The sequence below is a fragment of the Sardina pilchardus genome, chromosome 9 (assembly GCF_963854185.1).
Source record: "Sardina pilchardus chromosome 9, fSarPil1.1, whole genome shotgun sequence".
Taxonomy (NCBI): Eukaryota; Metazoa; Chordata; class Actinopteri; order Clupeiformes; family Clupeidae; genus Sardina; species Sardina pilchardus.
Genome location: NC_085002.1, coordinates 17,511,290 through 17,517,289, shown reverse-complemented (window position 1 = coordinate 17,517,289; position 6,000 = coordinate 17,511,290).

Here is a 6,000-nt window from a genome sequence, read left to right as displayed (position 1 = left end):
CTCCTCTTTTTCATTTTGCCTCCAAGAGATGTGTGCTCAGTGCTTTGCTGTAGGCCAGACAACAGCACAAAAAGACTCTTGGCCAGCACAATGTTTCTGGTGGTTGTATTAGGAACCCTATGCATAATTAGCAAAGGACTTGCACATTTATGAGATTGCGATCCCAGCCCCACCACACATTGTGTCTCTCTGGCTCATTAAAGAACGAGACCTCCAAAGAGGACAAAAGATTTCCAAATTTCCACACTGCATCATGTAGATGGCTAATATTGGTAGGTGTAAGATCTACTTGTTTTGTTTTTTTCTTTTCTTTTTCTTGTTGTACCATTCTCTCAGCACAGGGGTTGGTCTGCCGTCACAGCTCCCTGAAACAACCTGCTTTAATTGCATATAATTAAACCCCAGTGCTGTTTCAGAACAATCTTGTATTCCCTTTATTGTTTTACAAATGGGAGTGTTACCTAATAACAAGCATTTCTCATCTTCTCAAATTAGGTTATATTGTTTCTTTTTCTCAAAAGCACAGCCCTCTTGTTGCACATATCTCTCATGTCATTAAGGCATTTATTTGAACCGTGTCTGTTTAGCAATAGATAACTTATGATTACAGGGAAATAATTAGCTGCTATTGGGTCAGTACCTTTTCCTCACAGAGGGTGGTATGGCTGTGATGTTGAGAAACACGCTTCTGGCTTGCAGTCAGAAGGAGGGACTTCATCCCATTCAAAGAAGTGCCAGTGACGCAATAGCGTACAGATCCTAAGTGAGCAATCCTCAGTGGGGGGAGGCTGACACCTTTTATGTATTGCCTTGGCGTGTACACACTAAAAATTGCACGAGCATGTCAAGTCGTAATTATTTGAAATGAAAATTGTCGGATAAACAAATTCAGCTGGAAATAGGGTCAGCTCATAATTTTAGTGGCTGAACCTTAAAAATAAAAGCGAAACCGGGGGAGGGTAGGCTACGTACGAACAGCCTCCCACACGCAAAGGCGTCTCTCTTGGTAATGAGTTTAAAAGTAGAAGCGCAAGTAAATTATGTGCATACACTTAGTGCTGAAGATAACCACTGTAAGCCCTCATCGTGTTTCCCCAGGAAGCACTGAATACTTACATTCCTTTTTGATTGCTGAAGTCAATCACAGTTCACTAAGAAAAAAAAAAGAGGTGTTAGAAGTGCATAAAAAAGAATACATTCTAAAACACTATTGCTATGGCAATGCGATGGTATTTTGTCAGTCACGGTTTGTCAGCCACAGGCAAAAGCATATACCTGTGTTCACTCAAGTCCGGATCCATTTCTGCGGCTGAAAAAGCCGTCAGAGTTGCATTGATTGTGGGCACAGGCAGCAGTTTTGACCACGGCGATTACCTGTTAGTGTTGCTCTGTTGTTTCTGTCGTGTCAGGCCCTTTCCCCTGGAATTAGACCTCCATGTCCTGGAGGGGTGGGATCAATGGCCTATGGATTTCTCTCAGCGAGTTGAATCGGCGGGCATCCTTGGTTCGTGGAGGGGAGAGGAGGCGAGGGGGGGTCGGGCCGCTCTTGAGCTGGGGGCGCCACGCTGTCTTCACAGCGGGGGGGGTTAGCGCGGCATGCCGGGGCTCCAGATCTGGGAATCGATGCGGCCACGGCAGCATCTCACTGTGCGGGCGATTAGAAGTGACACGGGCGAGCACGCTTACCACTGATTGACATGCTATACTCACATACACACTGCAACAATGAAAGAGAATGGGGAAAAAAAGGAACCTCATGGCAAGCATTGAATGAATGGCAATCAGGCTGGTCAAGTGATGATGGCCTTTACATATCAGCATTTCTGGCACATGGCCCAAGACACGGATTAATATTCTCAGCTCAGTGCATGTACTGGCTCAAGGGCTGAACAGGAGCTGCCATTCACATACAAAGGGCACATTTCTGGCCTATTTCATTTACTATGTTCTTTATGTCATTGACAGATAGAGAGTGCGTTGTTCAGCATTTGTAAAGCATTGTTACTACATTCTCATCAGTAAACCATTTGTACACACTCGCACAGTTATACCTCCGCCAAGGAGGTTATGTTTTCATCGGGTTTGTTTGTTTGTTCGCAGGATAACTCAAAAAGTTATGGATGGATTTCGATAAAGTTTTCAGGGAAGGTCAGAAATGACCCAAGGAAGAAAGTGATCTGTATAACCATCTGGATTCAGGACGCAGTTATGTTGTCACTGGGCGGAGGTTTGCGCTCTCTGAAGGCTTTTCTAGTACAGTAGCCCTATATAAATGGTTTGTTCATAGCAAATAAGCCTAACTAATTATGACCGTCGCTAGCATAGCTAGCATAGCATTTGATTTGCACCATATTCATGTATTCAACAAGCTAAGCTGCTGATTGGCAAACAGCTAGTCGAATTTGTCCATTATAGCATGACAGCTTGGCAACATCAGTTATCAACTCATTTTAGCTTCATGGCAAAACGGATTTTATCGCTAATGTTCGTTTGCATCGCGTCCGGTTAATAGCACTTCTTTGAGTTGGCAATAGTGTTTTGATCGAAGCTCAGAATGTGTCGCAAACTATTTATTTCTCAGCAAAAGCCATCGTAATACGGTAACAAATGAATGTAAAGAGACATATCATTTTGAGTTTATTTTTTCATTTTGTCAAGTGGACTTATCTTCCCGATAATGTCTAGCATTAACCCGATAATGTCTAGCATTATCAGTGACTTAATAAGTGCTTAATAGTCTGTAGTTACTATAAAATGTAAGTATTGTGAAAAATGTACTTTCCCTTTAAATAGTATTTAAATAATATTGAATACATAAAAATGTATTGGAGCATGTTGTGCAGTCATCATGTTTGTATTGATGGAAATGTATTAGCCTAAGTAAACTACAAACTCTAACAAAACTCTAAGAGGATGCATGACTTCTGGGAACTGGCAGACTGGCCAAGTGTATCCCACTCCCAGTACACACCGCTTAGTAGGAGCTCAATACAAATCTTAAATCTCTTTGAAAACTTTGGGTATTCCACAAGGCCAGATCACTTTGCTGAGTAGTGCCTGGAAACCTTCCAAATTTGAAGCATGAACTTAAGAAAAGTGCCATGTTGAGGTTTTTACCTGGCACAACTATTGTGGAGAGCGTGCTACACACACACACACACACCTACACACACACACACACACACCAGGTCTGACCTGTTCTGGTGTTCTGGTATTTGTTCCCATTTAAAGCTGGTCTTCTGTGACCTTTTGTTTCTTTGAACATAACTGAAACTATCTCAGTTATGGGCTTATTGAATCCCAAGACACAGTTCATACCTGTAGCCTATACACTTGACTGAATGGTGTTGCGTTTACTGGTCCTTCTGGAGGCCAAAAGTGTCCCAGCAGGGTTGGGTTGGCTGCATCTCAGCTTGACCATATTGAGCTTCAGTCTGAGTAAGGTCGCCACTGAAGAAGGAGCTTTTCGGGACAGAGGTGAGAAAGTGCTATCTGCAGGCATTCATAGGTAGGTACTGTATGAATTAAAAAGCATGAACATTTGAAGTCAAACTCCTTTGTGTGTTTTGTAGGTAGATTAGGCACAAGACCACAACAGATACTGTACAACAAATGTTTGCTTCCAGCATTGTGGGAAAGAATGCTTTGAATTCCAAAACAAGATCAGATATGATTAGTCTCTATTCCAAACTAGTTTTGAATTCCACTGTTTGCAATGTAGGTGAGTCTGATTGGAAGAGGGGCTTACAACGGTATTCCATCTTCAGAAAAATGCAAGATTCCTTTGAAACATACTGTACTCTTTCTGCTCGTCAGAAACATCTAACAATTACAGTAGCTCTCAGCAGCTTCAGGGCTTGTCAGCTAAACAAATTAGTGTTTTTGTTAAGCACACCATATCCATGTAACATCTATTCAGCTGCCTTGCGGAAAGAACATAAATTTATATTCCTGCAGTTTGTCTGCTGTGCCTCCCTTAGAACGCTGAAATTTCACATCTCTATTTTTTTTTTTTTTTTTAACTTTCCTCAGCATTTGGGGTTTTACATCCCATCTGCCACGCTACATTTGTAGAGCTGTATTACAAAACAAAGAGCCCACTGGGAGCAATACGCAGATTGATCACACAGTGATGGAACGCAGCTAGTTCATCCAGCCACTTAATTTAAAATAAATAAATAAATAAATAAAAAACTAAAATTGGCAGGAAGCTACAGATAGCGGAGGATACCTTCATCGCCCAGGAGGGGAAAGGCCTGTGTGGCGTGGAGGGCATGTGCAGTGAGGGAAAGACTGAAATAAACACGGTATTGAGGAGTACTCTGAACTGCCCAAGCACTTGTATGGACATCACACAACAATAAGTACGCCATTATATGAGGAGTTTGTGCACTGTGAGGATTTTTGAAAACGTTGGAGCCCAGGAATACGGGAAGTGACGAGATTGTGTTGCATAACAAAGAATGCATGACCAACTGCACCAAAAAAAAAAGAAGAGAAATGAAGAGGAAGTAGAAGAAGGATGAAAATAGATCTCCGTCGGTCCGTATTATTGTTCATGTCCAGCCCAGCATGACCTGTGCTTCCTGCCCAGGGAGCTGCTCATCGGATCAGGACCAAAGTTATTTTGTTGAGTGAATATCACATCCACCGGTGTGTGTGTGTGTGTGTGTATGTGTGTGTGTGTGTGTGTGTGTGTGTGTCTGGTTGCTGGGTTACTGAGATCATGGTGAGTGAGTTGTTGTGTATATGCAATGCTCAGTGTAGTTGTCATGTGCTGAGAAACTGGTGCAGAAATGATAGCCGATGCTGAAGCCATGTTGTAGTTCCTGAAATATATGGTCTATGCGGAGTATAAGGGTGAACCTGATTTCTTCAAGTAGCCATTGTTCCAGGGACAACTGCCTAAAGTTGTTCCAGGTCCAACAACTCTGTTAACCAATCGCTGCTATGTGATGTCATCAATGTGCGACTTCACCCCCTGTTCAAAATTTCCCTCCCGAAATCAACATCTTTCCAGCTCTGTGTTACGGTAAGTCATTGCACTGTTTCTTCTCAACAATTTCCCATGTAAAATAAGTGACTTAATGTGCATTTTCAAAATTATTTATTGTAAGAATGTTGTTTTGGTGCCAGTTTAGTAAGGAGTTTTCGAGTTCAATTCACCTTTTCGTTATATCCGTTAGCTGCTAATGGTAAGCATAGTGTTCAGTCAAATTCAGGCAATATTGTAATGACATGTATGTTTACTCCTCAATAGCTGTTAGAAATGTTAGCATGAGCTTGTTAATAGCAATTTGTACACTACCACAAGCTTTTATTTTAACCTTTCAATATGTTTGAATTTGCAATGTCGTGTAGATTTAGTCAGTTAGGCTACTTGGCTAGAAGCACAGATTTTGGACTACTATTCTCCGATTAGTCTCTTATTAGTGGGCTAAAATCTTTATTTAGTGCACATTAAGAGTTGATACTTATTTTGATCTGCGGAGGGTGCTATTGAGGCAATGTTAGTACAGGTTCATCATTGATCAACCCGGACCAACATTGATCCTGGGCCGTCATTACCATGTTGACCCAGGAGCAACATTTTCTCATTGACCCTGAGCTAACGTTACCATGTTGACCCAGGAGCAACATTTTCTTGTTGAGCCTGGGCTAACGTTACCATGTTGACCCAGGAGCAACATTTTCTTGTTGAGCCTGAGCTAACGTTACCATGTTGACCCAGGAGCAACATTTTCTTGTTGAGCCTGGGCTAACGTTACCATGTTGACCCAGGAGCAACATTTTATTGTTGAGCCTGGGCTAACGTTACCATGTTGACCCAGGAGCAACACTTTCTTGTTGAGCCTGGGCTAATGTTACCATGTTGACCCAGGAGCAACATTTTCCTAACATTGCACAATTACTGTTCTTTTCAGGGACGCAAAAAAAGAATGTGCCTGCTATCGTAAAAGCTTAACCCAAAAAGAAAAAAACAAGAACAATATTCAGCGC